The 25,421-nt window shown below is 37.7% G+C and overlaps 1 pseudogene; it reads right to left on the reverse strand.

Annotated features, from left to right (window-relative positions):
- Positions 1–24,431: 24,431 nt before the first annotated feature.
- LOC103207028 lies at positions 24,432–25,129 on the reverse strand (annotated as a pseudogene).
- Positions 25,130–25,421: the final 292 nt, after the last annotated feature.

Here is a 25,421-nt window from a genome sequence, read left to right on the forward strand (position 1 = left end):
GATTCAGAAGAGGACGTGAAACAAGGGATATCATAGCTGCTGTCAGATGGATCTTGGCTTAAGGCAAAGAACACCAGAAAGATGTTTACTTGTGTTTTACTGATTATGCAAAGGCATTTGATTGTATGGATCATAAAAAATTGTGGATAATATTGAGAAGAATGGGAATTCTAAAACACTTAATTATATTCATGAGGAACCTGTACATTGACCAGGAGGCTGTCATTTGAACAGACCAAGGGAGACATTGCATGGTTTAAAATCAAGAAGGGAGTGCATCAGGGAGTGCATTTCCCCATACTTATTCAATCTACATGCTGAGCAAATAATCTGAGAAGCTGGACTATATGAAGAAAAACATGGCATCAAAATTGGAGGAAGAATCATTAACAACCTGCAACATGCTGACGACACAACTTTGCTTGCTGAAAGTGAGGATGACTTGAGGCTTTTAGCGATGAAGATTGAACTACAGTCTGCAGTATGGATTACATCTCAATATAAAGAAAACAAAACTCCTCACAACTGGGCCAATAAGCAGCATAATGATAAGTGGAGAAAAGACTAAAGTTGTCAAAGAATTCACATTGCTTGGTTCTACAATCAAAGCCAATGGAAGCAGCAGTCAGGACATTAGACAACGTATAGCAGTGAGCAAGTCGGCTGCAAAGGACCTCTTTCAAGTGCTGAGGAGCAAAGATGTCTCCTTGGGGACTAAGGTTGCCTGACACAAGCCACAATATTTTCAATCCCCTCATATGCATGTGAGAGCTGGACAATGAATAAGGAAAACTGATGAAAAGTTGATGCTTTTGAATTGTGGGGCTGGCAAAGAATACTGAAAGTACGATGGACTGTTAAAGAACCAACAGTTCTGTCCTGGAGGAAGTGCAGCCGAAATGCTCCTTGGAAGCGAGAATGGCCAGAGTTCGTCTCACCTTTTTTGTTCGTGTTGTCAGAAGGGATCATTCCCTGGAGAAGGATGTCATGCTTGGTAAGATGGAGGGTCGACAAAAGACGGGAAAGCCTTCAACAAGATGGATTGAAACGGTGGCTGCGACGATGGGCTCAAGTATAGCAAGGATTATGGAACTGGCATAGCATCGGGTGGTGTTTCGTTCTGCTGTGCATAGGGTCGCTATGAGCTGGAAATGACTCGATGTCACCTAACAACAACACCATGAGTCAGAATCAACTTGATGGCAACAGGTTTGCTTTTGGGAAGACCCATTTAAAATGTTAACTACTTGAGGTTTTTTAAGAGCAGTTTTTTAAGTTTATTGTTATTTTAAAATTAAGCTGTATCTGTTTTAATTTATTAAGAAAATGCAAAACTGCAAGCTGCCATTGATATGCAATGATGAGTCTCTCCTTGTCCAGAGCAAAGAAGAATGAAGAAAGCCAAAAATCCATGGAAACAATTAGTCCTAGTGACTGGTATACCATCCGATCTGCAGCCTATATGACTATGAGACCAGAAGAACTAGATGGTGCCTGGCTACCACTGTTAACCACTTGGAAGGGATCTATGTAGGAGATCCCAGATAGATAGGGAGAACAATGTCAAACAACACTCAAAATCATTTGGAGAAAAAAAAGCGGGGGGGGGGGCAAGTTTGCTGGTCTGATAGAGCCTGGTAGAACCACTGAGACTATGAGCCCTAGTTGCCCTTCAGGTCTGGAATTGAACCCATACCCGTGGTTTCCAGCCAAACAAAAGACAGGCATATGAGTTGAACATTTGCCTGGGGTAGATATCCTCCTTGGAGAGAACAATCATGGGAGAAAGAAGGGCTGCTTATGCACAGGGAGACAGCTCAAGGGGCAGGAGTGTATGCAGGGATGGACACAGGGAAGAGGTAACTATGGGGAGAAAGTGGGAGGGGAGCTGTTGCATTGTGGTAAATTGTGGTCAATGTCATGAGACAATTTGTATGAGAACTGCTGTATGGAAAGTGAATTTGCTCTGTAAATTTTCCCCCAAATCACCAAAAAAAAAAAAAATAGTGCAAAGCTAAAGCCTTTTTAGTTTAATGATTTAAAATAGAGGACTAATGTTTAAAGAAAATTTGTGATTATTTTTCATAATCTAAAAGATTTTTTTATTTGCTTATAAGATTGAATTTTAGCTATTAATGTTTTAGTTCTTATTCACAAGAATCAATCTAAAAATGTTTTAAAATTTCCATTTGCTTTACCTACTCTCTGTTCAAGGGCAAGTGTCAGAGTCTCTTCTGTCATCCATTTTGGTCTTCTCGTCTTTTTATTCACCTCTTGCTTTCTTCATGGATGATGTTCTTGATGTCATACCACAGTTCTTATGGTTTTTGGTCATTGGTGTTCAATACATCAAATCTATTCTTTAGATGGTCTCTAAATTCAACAGGAATATATTCAAGATTATATTTTGGCTTTTGTGGACTTGTTTTGATTGTCTTTAACTTCAGGTTGAACTTGCATATGAACAATTGATGGTCTGTTCCACAATCAGCTCTTGCTTTGGTTTTGGCTGAAGATATTGAGCTTTTCCATCACCTCTTGCCACAGATGTAGTCAATCTGATCCCTGTGTGTTCCAACTGGCAAAGTCCTTGTATACAGCCACTTTTGTGTTGCTGAAGATAGGTATTTGCAATGAATAATTTTTGGTTTTACAAAATTCTACCATGCGATTTCCAGCATTATTTCTGTCACCAAGACCAAATTTTCCAACTACTGGTGATTCTTCTTTGTTTTCAACTTTTGCATTCCAGTCACCAGTGATAATTAACACATCCTCATTGCATGTTCAGTGAATTTCAGACTGCAGAAGTTGATATAAATCTTCGAATTCATCATCTTTAGTTTTGGTGGTTGGTGCATAAATTTGAATAATAGCCGTATTAACTGGTCTTCCTTGTAGGCATATGGATATTATCCTATCACTGACAGCACTGTACTTCAGGACAGATCTTGAAACATCCTTTGTGATGATGAATGCCATGCCATTCCTCTTCAAATTGTCATTCCCAGCATAGTAGATCATATTGTTGTCTGATTCAAAATGGCCAAAACCAGTCCATTTCAGCTCACTAATGCCTAGGATATCAATCTTTATGCATTCCATTTCATTTTTAACAATTTCCAATTTCCTAGATCCATACTTCGTGCATTCCATGTTCCGATTATTAATGGATTTTTGTAGCTGTTTCTCCTCAATTTTAGCTGTGCCATGTCAGCAAATGGAAGTCTCGAAAGCTTTGCTTTATCCATATCAATAAGGCTGGTTTTACTCTGATGATGTAGCTCTGTCCCAGTCGTATTTTGAGGGGCTTCTAACCTAAGTGACTCATCTTCCTCCTCTGTAGTGGACAATGTTTCCAGACTATTCGTAAAGTTGTGCAGTAATGTATCAGACAGTGTTTCTCCGCTATTCATAAGGTTTTCCCTGGCCAATTTTTTGAGAATTGGATCGCCTCTTCCTTCCTCCTAGTCTGTCTCAGTCTGCAAGCTGTGCCGAAACCTGTGCACCATGTACACCCAGCTGGGTTTGAAACACCAGTGGCACAGCCTCAAGACTCACAGCAATACATCACCACAGTAGGACAAACTGACAGACAAGTATGTCTCTTTTAGCTGTTGGAAACCTCTCCAACTTCCCCTTACCTGATCCCTGCTGCTGCCTCCTCACTCTGTCCCGGACCCCCTGGTCTTCTTCCTCTTTTTCCCCCTGCTTTCCCACTTTGCTGCTTGTGGGGCGTGGCCTGGGTTCCCTCCCCTCACCTGGATCCCTGTGGCTGACTCCTCGCTCTGCCCCGTCCCCCCTTCTGACTCATAGTGACCCTATAAGGACAGAGTAGAACTGTCCCATGGACTTTCCAAGACTATAGTCTTTAGAAAAGCAGACTCCACATTATTTTCCCAAGGAGTGGCTAGTGGGTTCAAATTGCCGATCTACAATTTAGCAGCCACTATTGCATCACCAGGACTCCTTAAAAGATTGAAAAAGAAAAAAAATATATATTAGCATTATAATTAGAATGGTTACAAAAATCAATTAAATCCACTCTAAGGTTTTTATTCTAAATAGTCCCATTTCTGGCATTACCTAATTGTGTCCCCTTAAAACTAAAGGTGCTGCAACAACAACTATAAATATATATAGAAATAAATACAAAGTTTAAAAAATTTTTTTGTAAACACCAAAATGTGCAAACTAAAATCACTGAAAAGTTAATAAAAAGAAATTTAATTTAAAAATCTATTAAATACATATTTTATTGAAAATTACCTATTTTAAAATATATTTATATCCATGTAAGTTAAAATGGATATAAAAATATTTACATAGATGTAAAAATATTTTAAAACAGGTAGTTTTCTATAAAATAAGTATTAAAAGATACAGCCAAACACAAAACCAAAAATATTATGAAAAATTTTATGAAAATTAACAAAAAATTTTTTAAACAAATTAAAAACTTTTTTACCTTCAAGCTAAGCAAAGACAGGGGAGACGGGTACCTAGTTAAGCCTACAAAAACAAAAATCATTTTTACAGTTAGAAACAAAGGCAAAAATGAAATTTTAAATATAAAATGTTAATGGACATAAACTAACACAAATACAAAAAACAAAAAACCTTAAAAATTTCAAAGACTAAAAATGTATATAAGTAAAATACATAACTAAAATAAAATTGTTAAAACAAATAAAAATTTATAGGCATAAAAGTGGCCTAAGTCAAATTAATAAAACAGAACACAAATCTAAAAATGTTTTAAAATTTCTTAATATTAAAAAAGCAAAGCTCAAATTTTGCCTCAAAAATTTTAAAAAATGTAAAATTAAAAACTAATAAAATAGGTTGGGCAATCTTACTTCTGTAGTGATACTTCCTCGGAAACCCAAGGAGGGGTCGCTATGAGTTGGGGCCGACTGGACAGCAAACAACAACAACAACAATAATTACCAATTATAACATTAAAGTCAAAATAGCCCATAAAAAGGACAATTACAAAAACCAAAACAGTCATTAAAAAATTGAAGTTCTTTTTCTCGGAGACAACCATACACATTGAAGGAAAGAATCACAGGGCCTGTGAGCTTGGGACTGTAGTCTCAGGGGACATCATGCTCAATTAACACAACATACCAAACTCCAAACTCACTGTCATGGAGTCAGATCCGACTCATAGTGACCCCTCCTTGGTTTTCCAAGGCAGTATCACTATGGAAGTAGATTGCCCAACCTTCCTTCTGAAGAGTGGCTGGTAGGTTTGAACCACCAGCCTTCTGGTTAGGAGTCAAATGCCTTAGGCACTACGCCACCAGAGCTCCCTAGCACAACATAATATATAAAAATCTTGTTCTATATCCTACTTTGGTGAGTAGAAACTTGGGTCTTAAAAGCTTTCAAGTGACCATCTAAGACACAACTGTTGGTCTCTTCTCATCTGAAGCAGAGAAGGATGGAGAAAATCAAACTCATTTGGAAACAATTAGTCCAAAGATATGATGGACCACGAGGACCTCAGCCTTCACAACCCTGAGACCAAAAGAACTAGATGGTGCCCAGCTCCCAATGCCAACCACTTGGAAAGGGATCAAAATTAGAGATCCTGGATAGAGTGAGAGGAAAAATGTGGAACAAAATTCAAAAACACAAAACTGATTAGAATTACCTGGCAGATAGAGACTGATGAAACCCAGGTTACTCCCCAGGCCTGGAAACGGAGTCAGTTCTGTGGAATAATTCTCAGCCCAACAGTAGAAAGACCTTCAAGCAGAATACCTACCCCAGAGAGATGTACCTCTTAGATCAATCAATCATGAGACATCAGGACAGCATTTATTTAGAGGAAAAGCTGGACAGACAGGAATTCATAGGTCAGAAGGGCACAGGGAAGGGGTGGTCACAGGGAGGAGATTTTTATGTAATCAGGGCTGTAAAACCAAATGTATGTGAACTGTTCAGAGTAAAACAAATCTGCTTTGTAAATCTCCACCCAAATCACAATAAAAATTAAAAACTAAACAAGTAAGTTAAAAAAAATTAAAGTAATTTTAAATAGATTATCCCATTCTATTATGCTGGAAAATATAAACGCTTATTAATCTTTTTTTATTAATGCTTGTACATATTTTTAAAAACATTCATACATTATAAACCCTAAGTACCAAAACCAAATTATTCTGTTAGCTGCTCAACATCTTTACTGTAACAGCAAAAAAAGAAAAGTTTTCTAACTTTAAATAGATTTTACAGTACCTAAGACTTCCAAATTATAATAAATCTTTTTTTAAAAAAATAAACAAAAGCCAATTATAGCCAAAACTAACCTCAGTTGTTTAAAAGCAGTAAGTTCAATAACAAAAAGACAAATAATCCAATTAAAAAATGTGCAGAGGACATGAGCATAAGACATTTAGCGACCAAATCAAAACAACAATGAGGAATCATCTCACTCCAGCATTAATAGCAAAGTTCAAGAAAATATAAAGCAACAAATCCTGGCGAGAGTGTGGAGAGACTGGAACCCTCCCTCATACACTGCTGGTGAGCTTGTAAAATGGTACAACTGCTATGGAAAATAGTATAATGCTTCCTTATAAAGATGGAAATAGAAATACCAGATGATCCAGCAGTCTCAGTGCTAGGTGTATATCCTACAGAAATATGAGCCGTGACACAAATAGATATATGCACACTCATGTTCATCGTAGCACTGTTCACAATAGCAAAAAGATGAAAACGATCTATATGCCTGTCAAAAGATGAATGGATAAACAAACGGTGGTACATACGCACAATGTTAAATGTTACACAATAGTAAAGAATAATGATGACCCTGAGAAACATCTCATAACATGGATGAACCTGGAAGACATTATGCTGAGTGAAATTAGTGAATCACAAAAGGACGAACGTTGTGTGAGACCACCAACATAAAAAGTCAAGGAAAAGTTTTCACACAGAAAGAAACATTCTTTGGTAGGTATCTGGGGTGTGAGAGGAAGGAAGAATAAATCACTAACTAGAAGACAGATGCATGTTGAAAAATCAATGCCTTTAGCTACAAAACTAATAAAACATTTTAAACTACTAAAAAAATCTTTAAACTTTTTATTAAAGGCATTGTTAAAAAAAAAAGAATCAATTAATACATTTTAAATAAATGGCTTTGTCTTAAAATAAAATGTCTGTTTATGCCAAAATATAAAGAGTAAACTTAAATAAATAAAATAAATTACAATAGACTTTTTAAACAATATTTTAATTACCTTAATTTGTCTATAATAATACATCTAAAAAATCAAATATATAAAAATTTAACATTAAATCAATTTTAATAAATTTATTCTTAAATTTAAAAAACTAACAAATATTTTACTATAAAATGACACATAGATAATATTCTTTTTATTAAAATGGTCATTAAATGATATTTTTTAATAATATAAGATAAAAGCCTTATGTCATAAGCTGATTTATAATAATTAATATTACAAAATGTTACAAAATCTTTTCAACCCTCTGTTATCACATACAATTAAAATTTTATTAAGTCAAAACAGCAAAACATTTTTCTACTGGCCATTTAATCTCTTATAAATTATTATCACGTTCTCTATAAGTATTTTTAAAAATATGATGTTTTATACCTTGCAACACCTTTACCTACTCCTATTTTGACTCAAATTTATTAATTTACCCCTAAAAAAGGTATTAATATTTTACAGTCACTCTGGTGGCAGAGTGCCTAAGGCATTTGACTGCTAACCAGAAGGCTGGTGATTCAAACCCACCAGCCACTCCTCTGAAGGAAGGTTGGGCAATCTACTTCTGTAGTGCTACCGCCTCGAAAACCCAAGGAGGGGTCACTATGAGTCGGATCCGACTCAATGGCAGTGAGTGAGTTTGCTGCCCTTAAAAAAATACACACACACACAAAACCAAACTTACTGCCGTGGAGTCGATCCCAATTCATAACAATTCCTCTTGGGTTTCCAAGGCAATATCTCTACAGAAATAGATTGCCCAATCTTCCTTTCGAGGAGCAGCTGGTGGGTTTGAACCACCAGCCTCTGGTTAGCAGTCAAATGCCTTAGACACTATGCCACCAGCTTTAAAATATAAAAACAAAAGAAATTTACTTCAAATAGTAAAACTACTAAGCATAAATCATAAATAAATTGCTACAAGTGCTCTACAGCTTCTAAAAACCTCACAAAAACCAAGTCAAGCTCACTGCTATCCAGTCGATTTTGACTCATAGCAACCCCCACTGGGTTTCTGAGGTGGCCCTTCCTACCATTTGTCACCTTCCTTCTGCAGAGCAGCAGCTGGTTGGTTTGAATTGCCAATCTTCTGGTTAGCAGTCAAATGCCTTAAGCACTATGCTACGTTGCTATCATAAAATAAAAGTGCCTTTACATTTAAAAATTCAGTTATATGTACTATTTTTATTTAAGATTTTTAAATGTTTATTTAAATATTCATAACAAACTAATATAAATTTAACCATAAACAAAACCATATTCTTTACAAATAAAATTAATTCTAATCAAGGCACATAAAAAAGTCCTAACAAGTTCCTTACCCTTCAGAAATTCGTTAATTTGACCTCTTTTATAAAAGCTTTCTGTTTTCATATTGTGGTAATTATGTTTGTGTGTCAACTTCGCTGAGCCTGGTTGAGTGGCTGGGCAGCTGAATGTAGTTATTCCCCATGGTGAGATTAGTAATTAAGTCCACGGAGGAATCTATTGGAGCAGATGAGTAGCTGCTTCGGGTATGTGGTCTGCTTCCCATCTGTAAGAAACAGCTTTGGAAATGATATCTAGCTTATGGCACGCTTGGACCCTGTATGTAGCCATGTTTTTATTCAGCAGCCTGCCATGCTCTGCCGACCTTGGAACTTTCAGTGGACTTGAATTAATGCCCTGCCTTGTGGTTTGGTAACATTGGGACTGTGCCTTTTTACTTGTCGACTTTGGGCTTGTCAGCCTCAGCAGCCAGCAGCTGTCTGAGTGAAGAAAAGCCTCTAGCTCCAGTGGGCTGGGAGCAGGAGGCAGAGCTGAACCCCAAGGTTGAGGGGCTTTTACCCAGCCCCCTAGAGCCTGGCACTCTGAACTCGGACATCTAGCCTCCTGAACTGTAAGAGAATAAACTCCTGTTTGTTCAAGCCATCCCATTTGTGGTATATTCTTGTCAGAGGGGCACTAGGTAACCAGAATACATATCCACTATTAAGTCAGTAATAAACTCAAATCATACAAAAATACTAACAAATTCTCTTAAGATTACTCAAACAACTGTGACTCATTTGTTAAACTTACAACCCAAATAAAAGTATACAGATTCAAATAGACCAAAAACCACTATCAATTAGTTCATTCAAACACTTTGCACTAAATTTTATTCACCTTCCATTTATCATCACTTATCAATGTGGTTTGGTCCCAAAGTCCAGGTCATTCTGCAAAAACTGGCATTATATGAAATAAGAGGATGATTACACTTTTACATAACTGCCAAACCACCGAGAATTATAGGCCCAGACAAGTTGACACATAACCTTAACCATCACAGCCAGCGTGATTCTCACTTGGCACCTCGCTGTTTGTTACTACTGCTACACGTATGCTGTTAACACTCAAAATAGTCTGGTAGTGGATTTTTTACTGTTGTCATAAATGAAAAATGTCAGATAACAAGATAGTCAATAAGTGAGGGGTAGCTGTGTATATTCTTATTAAATAAAAACTTTCCTTGCAAAAGACTAATGTCATCATAATAGTAAAAAAATATATATATAATGTATTTCCCATTTAATAAATAATAAACAAAAATTTTAATTTAAAAATACCAAGAATGACTAAAAAGACAAATCTTCCAGAGACTTAAGTGTTATCTCTTGGCCATTCTCATTTAAAAAACATAAATTAACACATTACAGAATAAATCACTAAAAGACCTATGCCATTAATCTGTAAGTATTCTTAACATTTCCCTATTAAAAATCATAATGCAATATCATATATGATAAAATATCTTTCACAGGTTTAAGACATTTTTACTGGCCCTCTTTCTAACAAATACTCAGTCCATAAATTGAATCCAAAACATTAACTTTATTAAAAGAGACACTTCCACAAACACACCTGTGTAGTTGGAGCTGTGTGTCAACTTAGCTGGACCCCAGTTCTGTGTGGTTGTTCCCATGATGGGATCGGATGACTATGTTCTGAGTGGCCAATCTGCCCAAGGGGAGTTTCCCTTGGGGTGTGGCCTACTTCCAGGATATCCAGGGACATCCTGGGAAGAGAGACATTCTTTGAGGGATTGGAACCCTGGTGTGCTGACTACAACCTTCCATGAGTGAGCAGCCCACCGCTCGGCCTGGAGATCTTGGATTCGTCTTTTGTTGGAGTCAACAACCAGTGTACTGCCTGCCAGCCTTGAATTTCTTGGCCTCCTGCGCTTGCAGAAGCTAAGGCTGCCACGAGCCCGACGTTTCCTGCAGGGACTTTGGACTTGCCGGCTTCTATACGTTTCTCTAGAGAACCCAATCTAACACAACACCCTTAAACCTAATTTTAATAAACCATACCAAGTTCTTCTGAACTACCCAAACAACAGTTCCACTTCAAAAAATTAAAAGCTCAGTTCACATTTCTCAACCTAGACAGGCTCCAGCAGACTCACCCTTGCCATTCACAAGAAAATTTAAAGTTAAAACTAAATAATATTATTCAAAAATAGTATTTTTATAGTACTTGTTATTTTACTTCACAGTTAAATACTTCTGTTTCTTTAACTTACATAACTAAACAAACAAATTATTAAATATATACTAAAGCTCCACTGACTCCCAAATTAAAATTTCTTTATTAAATTATTCCTTTATCATTTAAAAAATGCCATTAATATACAATATATTCCTTCAAATAAACCCCATATGCCTCTTTTTAAAAAATAATATTTCTTTTTAGATTCAAAGGTCCTAACAATTAAAATTGTAACTAAGCCCACTCAGAAGCATTAGTGTTTTACTTACAATAAAACTAATAAATATAGGCAGCATTGAGGATGAGAAAGACAGAGAGAGTTACATGGGCAGTACAAACAACAAATATGAACCCCTTTGTAAACACAATACTGAGTTGTTAATGAAAGCAAATATGGGTATAGGGACGGATAGATGGGTGAACTAAACAATTATGTATGTCTAAATGGGGAGTGTATCCAAGATCATATACAGGGTTGGCAGAAAATGGGCCTCTCGAAGAGTATGAAGGGATGGACACTGGGAGGAGGTAACTATGGGGAGGAAGTGGGAGGGGATCTGCTGCATTGTAAATTTTGGTCAATGACATGAGACAAAGTATATGTGAACTGCTGTATGAAAAGTGAATTTACTCTGTAAATCTTCACCCAAATCCTAATAAAAAAAAAAAAAAAGAAAAAAAAAAAACTAATAAATATAAGAGTAGTCTATGTCTAATTAACATGTTGTTGTTAGGTGCTGTCAAGTCAATTTCAACTCACAGTGACCCTATGTAAAACTGAATGAAACACTGCCTGGTCTTGCAGCATCCTCTGAATAGTTGCCATGCTTGGGCCCATTGTGGCAGCCATTGGTCAACCCATCTCAATGAGGGTGTTCCCCTTTTTCACTGACCCTCCACTTTACCTACTGTGATATCCTTTCCAAGGACTGATCCCTTTTGACAAGATGACCAAAGTATGAGAGACGAAGTCTGGCCATTCTCACTTCTAGAGAGTACTCTGGCTGTACTTCCTGCAAGACAGATTTGTTTGTTTTTCTGGAAGTTCATGGTATATTCAATATTCTTCACTAACACTAAATCCAAATGCATCAATTCTTCTTTGGTCTTCCTTATTCACTGTCCAGTTCTCACCCTGGAGCTCAATATGGAGCTATTGAAAATACCATGGTTGAGTCAGGTGCACCTTAGTCTTCAAAGTAGCAACTATGCTTTAAAATACTTTAAAGAGGTCTTTTGCATCAGATTTGCCCAATGAAATAGCCTGCCTGTTTGATTTCTTGACTGCTGCTTCCATAGGCGTTGATTGTGCATCCAAGTAAAATGAAATCCTTGACAACCTCAATCTTGTCTCCATTGACTATGATTGGTCCAATTGTGAGGATTTTTGTTTTCTTTATGTTGAGGTGTAATCCATACCTAAGGCTGTAGTCTTTGATCTTGATCAAAAGTGCTTCAAGTCTTCACTTTCAGCAAACAAGGTTGTGTCATCTGCATATTTAGGTTGTTAATGAGTCTTCCTCCAACCCTGATGCTGCATTTTTCTTCATATAGTCCAGCTTCTGATTATTTGCTCAGCATACAGAATGAATAAGTATGCTGAAATGATACAACCCTGATGCACACCTTTCCTGATTGTAAACCATTCAGTATCCCCTTGTTCTGTTCAAGTGACTGCCTCTTGATCTATGTAGTACAGGTTCTTCATGAGCACAGTTAACCATACTGGGATTCCCATTCTTCACAATGTTATCCATAATTTGTTATGATCCACACAGCCTTTGTATAGTCAATAAAACAGAAGTAAACATCTCTCTGGTCTTCTCTGCTTTCAGCCAAGATCCATCTGACATCAGCAATGATATCCCTCATTCCATGTCATCTTCTGAATACAGCTTGAATTTCTGACAGTTCCTTATCAATGTACTGCTGCAACCATGTTTGAATTATCTTCAGCAAAATTTTACTTGTGTGTGATATTAATGATATTATTCAATAGTTTCTGCATTTTATTAGATCACCTAAGGAGCTCTAGTGGCATAGTGGACAAGGCTTTTGGATGCTAACCAGAAGGTTGGTGGTTCAAACCCACCAGCTGCTCCACAGGAATAAGATGAGGAAATCTACTTCTGTAAAGATTTACAGCATTGGAAACCCATTGGGGGCTGTTGCTATGAGTCAGAATCAACTCAGTGGCAGCGGGTTTGGCTTTTGGGTGAATCACCTTTCTTTGGAATGGGTATAAATATAGACCTTTTCCAGTCAGTTGACCAGGTAGCTGTCTTCCAAATTCCTTGGTATAAACAAATGAGCACTTCCAGTGCTGCATCCATTTGTGAAACATCTCTGTGGGTATTCTGTCAATTCCTGGAGCTTTTTTTTTTTTCTTTTCCTTTGCCAATTCCTTCAATGCAGCTTGTACTTCTTCCTTCACTATCATCAGTTCTTGATTATATGCTCCCTTCTGAAATAGTTAAATGTTAACCAATTGTTTTCGGTGCAGTGACTCTGTGTATTCCTTCCATCTTCTTTTGATAGTTCCTGTGTTGTTCATTGTTTTGCCCATAGAATCACTCAATATTGCAACTTGAGGCTTGGATTTTTTCTGCAGTTCTTCAGTTTGAGAAATGCCAAACATGTTCTTCCCCTTTGATTTTCCAACTCCATGTATTTTCACACTTGATTATAATACTGAAGTTTGTCCTCTTGAGCTGCCCTTTGAAATCTTCTATGCAACTCTTTTACTTCATCTCTTCCATTCAACAACAAGTTTCAGAGTCTCCTCTGACATCTATTTTGATCTTCTCATTCCTATCTATTTAAGGACATTTTGCTTTCTTGTTGTAGGATATCCTTTTTGTCATCCCACAACTTATCTGATCTTCAGTCACTAGTGTTCAGTGCATCAAATCTATTCTTCAGATGGTCTCTAAATTCAGGTGGGATATACTTACGGTCATATTTGGGCTCTCTTGAACTTGTTTTAATTTTCTTCAACTTAAATACAAACTTTCATAGGAATAATTGAGGGTCTGTTCCACAGTCAGCCTCTGGCCTTGTTCTGACTGATGATACTGAGTTTCTCCACTCTTTCTACAGAAGTAGTCTATTTGATTCCTGTGTGTTGCATCCAGGGAGGTCCATGTGTATAGTCACTATTTATGTTTTTCAAAAAAGTTATCTACAATGAATAAGTCCTTGGTCATGTAAATTCTGTTATGTGATCTCCATCATCATTTCTATCACCAAAACCGTATTTTCTAACTACTGATGCTTCTTCTTTATTTCAAACTTTTGTATTCCAATCACCAGTAATTGTTAATACATCTTGATTGCATGTTGATCAATTTCAGTTTGCAGAAGTTGGTAAAAATCTTCAATTTCCTCATCTTTGGCCTTAGTGGTTGATGCATATACTTGAATAATAGTAGTATTAATTGGTAGGCATGTAGATATTATCCTATCACTGACAGCATTGTACTTCAGGATAGATCTTGAAATGTTCTTTTTGACAATGAATGCAATGCCATTCCTCTTCAATTTGTCATTCCCAGTGTAGTAGATCACATGACTGTCTGACTCAAAATGACCAACACAGTCCATTTCAGCTCACTGATGCCTAGGATATCAATCTTTATGCATTCCATTTCATTTTTGATGACTTCCAATTTTCCTAGATTCATATTCTATACATTATACATTCAGATTATTAATGGATGTTTGCATCTGTTTGTTCTAATTTTGAGTCATGCCACATCAGCAAATGAAGAAGATCCCAAAAGCTTTACTCTATCTCCATCATTAAGGTTACATCTACTTTGAGAAAGAAGTTCTGGTGACACAGTGGTTAAGGCATTTGGTTGCTAACTAAAACATCAGTGGTGCCACTCCAAAGGAGAAATATGAGACAGTCTGCTTCCATAAAGATTTACAGTTTTGGGAACCCTGTGGGGAAGTTCCACTCTGTCCTATAGGGTGGCTGTGCATTGGAATCAACCTGATGGCAATGGGTTCTATTATGAGGAGGCAGCTCTTCCCTAGTCGTATTTTGAGTGCCTTCCAACTCGAGGGACTCATCCTCCTGCACTATATCAGATAGTGTTTCCCTGCTATTCATAAAATTTTTGGTGGCCAATTTTTTTTTCAGAAGTGAACCTGGCCTTCCTCCAAGTCTGTCTTAATCTGCAAGTTCCACTGAAACCTGTCCACTATGTGTGTGACTCTGCATAGCTTCTGGCATCACAGCAACATGCAAGATACCAAAATAGGACAGACTGACTGACAAGTTGTGGAATTAACATATACCAAAAACAAAAAACAAACTTATTGCCATGGAGTTGGATCTGACTCATAGCAGCCCCTTCATGGGTTTCTGAGGCAGTATCACTATGGAAGTAGGTCTCCCAGTCTTCCTTCCAAGGAGTGGCTGGTGGGTTTGGACTGCCAACCTTCTGGTTAGCAGTCAAATGCCTTAGGCATGACTCCACCAGAACTCCTGAATTAACATATAGAAAATATTTATTATTTTCACAATGCAAGTACTGTGTGTCAAGATTTATCCCCTTTAAAAATATTTATATACCTTTAATACAAAATAATCAAATAATCCTTCAAGCCAGTTATTCCAATAAAAGTAATTACTGACATGTTGTTGTTGTTATTATGTGCTGTTGAGTCGGACTTGACCCATAGCGACCCCTCCTTGGGTTTCCAAGGCAGTATCACTACGGATGTAGATTGCCCCCTCTTCCTTCCAAGGAGTGGCTGGTGGGTTTGAACCACCAGCCTTCTGGTTAGCAGTCAAGTGCCTTAGGCACTATGCTATCAAAGTTCCTCACTATTGACATAGCATGACTAAAAATAGTAAAACATTTAAAATGCAAATAACTACACAGCTTCACTTAAAATATATTCTAAGTTATAATATCAAACTAATTTTCTTTCTACAAAGTTTAATATTTTTAAGCCTTGTTTTCTTTAAAAAAAAAAATTCCTCTATACACTTTAGCCCTTAATACTAAAAAGCCTTTAACTTAACAAACCCTATTTAAATACTCAATTATAAAATCCATTTCCTTTTTATCCAATATTAATATGACATACATTTTTAAATTTTTAAACTCCAAATAGTTTAATATTACCAAATTCAATAAAATTAAAGTCTTCTATAATACTTATCACCAAAAATTATAACTTACACATAAAATGACCTTACAAAACAAATTAGCTCTTAATTATATATTATCCTCTCAGAATAATGTCTATGCCTTAATAGCCAATTATATATAACACTCAAAATAAATTTACTCCAAGCATAGCCACAGTCAAAGCTCACACTGAAAAAACAGCCAAAACAATTCATACTAAATATGAAAGACTATCAATTCCTCATATGCAAGTCCAACCGGAAGCTGAAGAAAATTAAAACAAGTCTACCAGAGTCAAAAATATGACCTTGAGTATATACCGTCTGAATTTACAGTCTACCTTAAGAATAGATTTGACTCAGCAAACATTAATGACCAAAGGCCAGAAGACTTGTCAGATGATATCAAGGGCATCATACAGAAAGGAAGGAAAAGTTCATTAAAAAGAAATAAAAGACTAAAATGGATGTCAGAAGAGACCCTGAAACTTGCTCTTGATTGTACAGTAGGTAAAGCAAATGAATACAATAAATGAAGTATAAAAACTGAACAGAAGATTTCAAAGGGCAGCCAGAGAAGCCAAAGTAAAATGTTGCAGTGAGAAATGTGCAAAGATTAGAATTAGAAAATCAAAAGGAAAGAACACACTCTATTTTTCAAACTGAGACAAGTGAAGAAATAATTCAAGCCTTGAATTACAATATCAAAGAATTCTATGGGCAAAATATTGAACAACACAGGAAGTGTCAAAAGAAGATGGAAGGAATACACAGAGGCACTTTACCAAAAATAATTGATCAATGACCAATCATTTCTGGAGGTAGCATATGATCAAGAACTGATATTACTGAAGGAAGAAGTCCAAGCTTCACTGAAGGCATTGACAAAAAACAAGACTCCAAGAATTGACAGAATAGCAACTGAGACATGTCACCAAAAAATGCAACACTGAAACTGCTCACTCACCTATGCAAAAGAATTTGGAAGACAGCTGCCTGGCTACCAACTGTGAGAGATCCATAATTCTACTCATTCCAAAGAAATGTGATTCAACAGAATGTGGAAATTATTGAACAATATCATTAATACCACTTGCAGTTGAAATTTTGCTGAAGAGAATTCAAAAACGATTGCAGCAGTGTATTGACAGGGAGCTTCCAGAAATTCAAGCTGAATTCAGAAAAGGACGTGACATTACTGATGTCAAATGGATCTTGACTGAGAGCAAAGAATACCAGAAAGATGCTTACCTGTGTTTTATCAATTATGAAAAGTCTTTCAACTGTGTGGATCATAATAAATTATGGATAATATTGCAAAGAATGGGAATTCCAGAACACTTAGTTGTACATAGAACAAGAGTCAGAGTTGGAAAAAACAAGGGGATACTGCAAGGTTTAAAATCAGGAAGGGTGTGCATCAAGGTTGTATCCTTTCACCATACTTACTCAATTTGTATGCTGAGCAAACAGTCCAATAACTTGGAATATATGAAGAAGAACATGTTATTAAGATTGTAGGAAGAGTCATTAACAACCTGCAACATGCAGATGACACAACCTTGCTTGCTGAAAGTGAAGATTTGAAGCATTTATTGAAGAAGATCAAAGACTACAGACTGCAGTATGGATTCCACCTCAACATAAAGAAAATAAAATTCCTTACAACTGGACCAATAAGCAACATCAAGATCAACAGAGAAAAGATTGAATTAGTCAAGGATTGAATTTTACTTGGGAAACAGCAGTCAAGAAATCAAAAGACATTTTTCATTGGGCCAATCTACTACAAAAGACTTTTTAAAGTGTTAAAAAGCAAAGATGTCACTTTGAGGACTAAGTTGTGCTTGATCCAAGCCATGATATTTTCAGTCACCTCATATGTGTGTGAAAGCTGGGCGAGAAGTAAGGGAGACTGAAGAAGAATTGATGCATTTGAAGTTTGTTGGGGAAGAATATGAATATCTCATGGACCTACAGAAGAATAAATCATTCTCGGAGGAAGTACAGCCAGAATGCTTCTTAGAAGGGCAGATGGCAAGATTTCATTTCATGTACTTTGGACATTGGTCTGGTTACCTATTGACACTCTGACAGGAATATACCACAAATGGGATGGCTTAAACAGGAGATTATTCTTACAATTTGGAGGCTTTAAGTCCAAGTTCAAAGTGCCGGGCTCTAGGGGCTGGATGAAAGCCCCTTAACCTTGGTGTCTAGCTCTGCCTCCTGCTCCCAGCCCACTGGAGCTAGAGGCATTTCTTCACTCAGACAGCTGCTGGCTGCTGAGGCTGAGAAGCCCCAAGGTTGACAAGCAAAAAGGCACAGTGCCAATATTACCAAACCACACGGCAGGCCATTAACTTAAGTCCATCGTAAGTCCCATGGTCGGCAGAGCATAGCAGGCTGCTGAGCAACAACATGGCTACATGCAGAATCCAAGTGTGCCATAGGCTAGAGACCATTCTCAAAGCTCCTTATATATAGGAAGCAGACCACATCTCAAAGGCAGCTACTCAGCTGCTTGTGGTAGATCCCACCATGGAGTTGATTGTCAGTCTCATCATGGGGAATAACTACCACCAGCTGCCCAGCCACTCAACCAGGCCCAGCCAAGTTGACACACAAACATAACTACCACAGACATGTTATCAGGAGGGAGTAGTCCCTGGAAAAAGATCTCATGCTTAGTAAAGTAGAGGGTCACTGAGAAAAAGGAAACCCTTAGTGAGATGGCTTGACACAGTGACTACAGTGGGCTCAAACACTAGCAACAATTGTGAGGATGGTGCAGGATGGGGAAGTATTTCATTCTGTAGTATGTAGGGTCACTTTCAGTAGCATCTGACTCAACGGCACTTAACAACATCTTTTGAGGAACCTTAGTGGCACAGTGATTAAAAGCTTGGCTGCTAACCAAAAGGCCAGTGGTTCAAACCCAGCATTTGTTCTATGGGAGGAAGATGAGACAATCTACTTCTATAAAGATTTACAGCCCTGGAAACCCAATAGGGGTAGCTATGAGTCAGAATTGACTCAATGGTGGTGGGTTTGATTTGCTTTGGTTTAAATTTCAAATACCAGCAGGGTCCCACATGGTGGACAAGTTTCAGTGGAGCTTCTGGACTAAGAAGACTGGGAAGAAATAAGGGGCTATCCACTTCTAAAAGATTGGCCTGTGAAAACCTTATGAATAACAGGGAAATAGTGTCTGATATATTACTGGAAAACTTTATGAATAGCCATGAAACATTGTCTGATACAGTGCCAGAAGATGAGCCCTTCAGGTTGGAAGGCACTCAAAATACGTTTGGGGAAGAGCTGCCTCCTCAGAGTAGAGTCAACTGTAATGGTATGGATGGAGTAAAACTTTTGGGACCTTCATTTTCTGATGGGGCAGGACTCAAAATGGAAAGAAAAAGATGGAAACATCCATTTATAATTGGAACATGGAATGTATGAAGTATATATGTAGGAAAATTGGAAGTTGTCAAAAATGAAATGGAATGCATAAAGGTCAATATCCTAAGCATTCATGAGGTGAAAGGGACTGGTATTGGCCATTTTGAATCAGACAGTCATATGGTCTACTATGCCAGGAGTGACAAATTGCAGAGGAATGGCATGGCATTCATTGTCGCAAAGAATGTTTCAAGATCTATCCTGCAGTGCAATGCTCAGAGTGATACAATAATATCCATCTGCCTACAAGGAAGGCCAGTAAATAATAATATTATTCAAATTTATGCACCAACCACTAAAATCAAAGATGAAGAAATTGAAGATTTTTACCAATTTCTGCAGTCTGAAATTGATCAGACATGCAATCGAGATATATTGATGACTATTGGTGATTGGAATGTGAAAGTTGGAAGCAAAGGAGAATCATCAGTAGTTGGAAAATATGGCCTTGGTGATAGAAATAATGCTGGAGATCACATGACAGAATTTTGAAAGACCAACAATTTATTCATTGCAAATACCTTTTTCAACAACATAAAACATGGTTATACATGTGGACCTCACCAGATGGAATACACAGAAATCAGATCAACTACATCTGTGGAAAGAGGTTCTGGAGAAGCTCAGTATCTTCTGCCAAAACAAAGCCAGGCACTGACTCTGAAATGAACCATCAATTGCTCATATGTAAGTTCAAGCTGAAGCTAAAGAAAGTTAAAACAAGTCCATGAGAGCAAAAATATGACCTTGATTATTTACCACCTGAATTTAGAGACCATCTGAATAGTAGATTTGATGCATTGAACACCAATGACCAAAACCCAGAGAAATAATAGGATAACATCAAGAACATCATACATAAGGAAAGCAAAGTGTCATTAAAAAGACAGGAAAGGAAGAAAAGACCAAAATAGATGTCAGAAGACTCTGAAATTTTCTCATGAATAGAGAGTAGCTAAAGCAAATGGAAGAAGTGACAAGATAAAGATTCTGAACAGAAGATTTCAAGGAGGAGCTTGAGAAGACACAGTAAATTATTGTAATGAAATGTGCAAAGACCTGGAGTTAGAAAACCAAAAGGGAAGAGCACACTCAGCGTTTCTCAAGCTGAAAGAACTGAATTAAAAATTCAAGTCTCAAGTTGCAATATTGAAGGATTCTTTGGGCAAACTGTTGTATGATGCAGGAACCATCAAAAGATGATGGAAGGAATATACCGAGTCATTGTATAAAAGAGAACTGATCAATGTTCAGTTATTTCAGGAGGTGGCATATGATCAAGAACTAATGGTATTGAAGGAAGAAGTTGAAGCTGCACTGCAGGAATTACCTTCAGGAACTGACAAGGCTCTAGGAATTGACAGAATACCTATTGAGATGTTTCAACAAACAGATGCCATGGTGGAGGCATTCAATTATCCATGCCAAGAAATTTGGAAGACAGGCACCTGGCCAACTGACTGGAAGAGATCCATATTTATACCCATTCCAAAGAAAGGTAATCCCACAGAACATGGAAATTATCAAACAATATCATTAATATTACATGCAAGTAATATTTTGCTGAAGATAATTAAAAAATGTTTGCATCAGTAGATCAACAGGCAACTTCAAGAAATGCAAACTGGATTCAGAAGAGAGTGTGGACCTAGGGATATCATTGCTGATGTCAGATGGATTTTGGCTGAAAACAAAAACTACCAGAAAGATGTTTACTGTGTTTTATTGACTATGCAAAAGCACTCAACTCTGTGGATCATAACAAATTATGGATAACATTGTAAAAAATGGGAATTCCAGAGCACTTAATTGTGTTTCTGAGGAACTTGTACATAGACTGTCATTCTAGCAGAACAAGGGAATACTGCGTGGTTTAAAATCAGGAAGGGAGTGTGTCACGGTTGGATCTTTTCACAATACTTATTCAATTTGTATGCCGAACAAATAATCCAAGAAGGTGGACTATATGAAGAACACAACATCAGGATTGCAGGAAGACTCATTAATAATCTGAGATACACAGAACACACAACCTTGCTTGCTGAAAGTGAAGATGACTTGAAGCACTTACTGATGAAGATTAAACACTGCAGTCTACAGTATGGATTACACCTCAACATGAAGAAAATGAAAATCCTCACAAATGTGCCAATAAGCAGCATCATGATAAATGGAGAAAAGATTGAAGTTGTCAAAGATTTCATTTTACTTGGATCCACAATCCACACCCATGGAAGCAGTAGTCAAGAAATCAGACGTTGTATTGCACTGTGCAAATCTGCTGCAAAAGACCTCTTTTAAAGTGTTGAAGACCAAAGATGCTATTTTGAAGACTAAGGTGCGCCTAATCCAAGCCATGGTATTTTCAATCACCTAATACGCATTTAGAAGTTCTGGTGGCATAGTGCCTAAGGCATTTGACTGCTAACCAGAAAGCTGGTGGTTCAAACCCACTAGCCACTCCTCGGAAGGAAGGTTGGGCAATCTACTTCCGTAATGATACCGCCTGGGAAACCCAAGGAGGGGTCGCTATGAGTAGGATCCGACTCAATGGTGGTGAGTTTGGTTTCTTTTCTCTTTTTTTTTGGAATATGCATTTGAAAGCTGGACAATGAATAAGGAAGACTGAAAAAGAGTTGATGCCTTTGCGTTGGTGAAGAATACTGAAAATACCATGGACTTCCAGAACAACGAACAAATATGTCATGGACGAAGCGCAGCCAGAATGCTCCTTGGAAGTGAAAATGGCCAGACTTACTCTCACCTACTTTGGTCATGTTGTCGGAAGGGACCATTTTCGGGAGAAGGATATCACACTAGGTGGAGTGGAAGGAAGTGAAAAAGGAGATAGCCCCGAACAAGATGGATTGACTCAGCCACTGCAGCTATAGGCTTAAGTATAGCAAGGATTGTGAGGATGGTGCAAGACCTGGCCGTGTTTTGTTCTGTTGGATCTAGGGTCGCTTTGAGTCTGAGCCCACTGGACGGTGCCTAACAACAGCAACATACATCCTACTCTTATATAACCTCAAAATACATTAAAATGTTCTTTTAAATTTTATTTTTATTTTTCTCTCCCTTTATAAAACCTCTGAGCTTACATTTATCTAAGTAAAACTCCTAATTTTTGCTAAAATAAAATGTGCTTTCATCCATAAGTCTTTTCAATACTAAATGTTGTTGTTGTTAGGTGTGGCCGACTTGTCTCTGACTCATAGCGACCCCATGCACAGCAGAAGGAAATACCGCCTGCTCCTGCTCCAGCTCCATGATCCCTGCTATACTTGAGTCTATCACTGCAGCCACTGTGTCAATCCATCTTGTTGAAGGCCTTCCCCTCTTTCGTCGACCCTCCACCCTACCAAGCATGACATCCTTCTCCATGGAATGGTCCCTTTCAACAACATAACCAAAGTAGGTGAGACGAAGTCTGCCCATTCTCGCTTCCAAGGAGCATTCGGCTGCACTTCCTCCAGGACAGATTTGTTAGTTCTTTTAGCAGTCCATGGTACTTTCAGCATTCTTCGCCAGCACCACAACTCAAAAGCGTCAGTTCTTCTTCGGTCTTCCTTATTCATTGTCCAGCTCTCACATGCATATGAGGTGATTGAAAATATCAATACTACAAAACTGACCTTAACAAAATATTTTTTGCACAATAAAGAATCCCAAATTCCTATCTCCATCAATGGCATTTTGGATATTGTAATCCCGTGTACCCAACGACCAATAAGACTTTTGTTAATAAGGCTACCTATCTCCCAAGCACTTTAGAAAGGATATCTACTGTTTCCTTTTCTTCCCGGCATCTTTCATATCTAAAGTTGCTGTGTGAGCATATTTTTTCTTTTTTACTTATTTTGTTGTTGTTATGTGCCGTCGAGTTGGACCCGACTCATAGTGACCCCTCCTTGGGTTTCCACCACTCCTCAGAAAGAAGGTTGAGCAGTCTACTTCTGCAGTGATGTTGTTGTTGTTGTGTGCCATAGAGTCAGACCCAACTCATAGCGACCCTTCCTTGGGTTTCCCAGGCGGTATCACTATGGAAGTAGATTGCCCAACCTTCCTTCCAAGGCGTGGCTGGTGGGTTTGAACTGCCAGATTTCTGGTTACCAGTCAAGTATGTGCCTTAGGCACCATGCCACCAGAGCTCCCTTACTTCTTTTAGTAGTATTTAATATAATTATAATTAAGTAAACATTAGTATTGTTTTTGTATTTCTTTCTCTACACCACTGAAAGTTCCAACACCACAAGAATTGTGTTTGCATCACTTACCTGGATTTTATAGCAGTTACAAAGTCTGCCACTTAGATATCCAGTTTATACATATGACATGAATGGAATGAATGAGTGAGTAAAGATATTTTACTTTCATTTCTCAATTTGATTTCCAAAATTAGAGTTTTGATTTTGTTCTTTGAAAATGAATGCAAGAATTTTTCTTTGATAAGAATTTAATACATAAAACACAAATTTAATAAAATGGAAAAGTGAACATGTTTTGTAAATTTTAACACAACATAAATATGAATACTTAAATGAAAAATGTAAATATTATAATAATACAATTATATGATAATATAATACATATTATCATAATAATATATGATGTATTATCATATTATATGTTGTTGTTGTTATGTGCCGTCGAGTCGGCCCCGACTCATAGCGACCCCTTCTTGGGTTTCCGAGGCAGTATCACTACGGAAGTAGGATTGCCCAACCTTCCTTCCGAGGAGTGGCTGGTGGATTTGAACCACCAGCCGTCTGGTTAGCAGGCAAGTGTCTTAGCCACTATGCTACCAGAGCTCCATATTATATACATATAATAATACAACAGAATTAATAAATAAATAATCAGAGCAGTCATTTCCTAAAGACATGTCCCTGGAACTGACAATTTTTTTTACATATACTGGCTTAATACTACTGATGAAATAATTCCGGAATTCGATAAATTCGGTAACTAAAGCAGAAACAAAAGCCTTTTGAAATGACCAGAAACATGCATGCAAATGTGTTACGGCATATCAGTCATTTAGAATAAAGTCAAGATGAATCTAAGTCTCCATCCTTTCTTCTTAATCTTTCTTGCAACTTTGCTGATGAAGGTAAGGTTCTCCTGATTTCCCCTCTAACGATTTCCCAGGCACAGTCACTGTATTCCTTCCCTTTCAGATAGAGATGGATTCCCTGGAGTATCTCTTCACAGCCAGTAGAGGACCCTCAATTGCTAGGACAGATTCTTCATCTCCCATTGCCTGCACCAAGCAGTTCTCCAGGTCTTCTAGCTGTCAATGGAGTGCATTGTGGAGTTGGTTCAGGAGGGTCACGTTCCAAGCAGCAGAGGCACCCTCTGTGTGGAAGAGGTTGGAGATCTGCTGGAGCATCTCCTGGAGGACAGAGATGGCCTGGGCCTTGTTCTGCTGGCTGCCATCCACCACCTCCTGGGGGAATGTGAAGTCCTCTCTGTCCTTCAGACAGAAAAAAGGGGAGAGTTTCCTCATTTGATTCAGAAGTAGAAAGGTTTGCTTACTAGCCAAGACATGGTTCTGAGGCCGATCACAGCCCAGAGATGGGCTGAACACCACCAGGGCAATCAGTGGAAAGAGCAGGAGGGCCACTGGGAGAACTGAGGATGCTGCTGGCCTGATGGAGCCAGTTGATCTGGTTGAAACTTGGACCCTAGGTTCTCTGAAGACATTCTTTCTATCGTGGCTTTTAAGTAGAGAACAGAATACTTTCATTTTCTGAACATTTCTCTAAACTTTTACTTCCATTTTTTGTTTTCTTTTATATAGTCCCCATATGGCCTGAGAAGATGTCATCAATCCAAACTCCTAATTTTTTGCAGTAGAAGTTTAATTTTCCCAGTAAACTTCAGATTTTCCAATGCAAATGGAGATTTATAAGAAACATCCTTGTTATACAGTCAAAAGTATAGGTGTGTTTGTAAATACTCTTGCATACACAAACACACACACACACACACACACACACAACTCTGGTGGCATAGTGCCTAAGGCATTTCACTGCTAA

This window comes from Orycteropus afer, unplaced genomic scaffold (assembly GCF_000298275.1).
Source record: "Orycteropus afer afer isolate SDZICR_OR568_19922 unplaced genomic scaffold, OryAfe1.0 scaffold00345, whole genome shotgun sequence".
NCBI lineage: Eukaryota > Metazoa > Chordata > Mammalia > Tubulidentata > Orycteropodidae > Orycteropus > Orycteropus afer.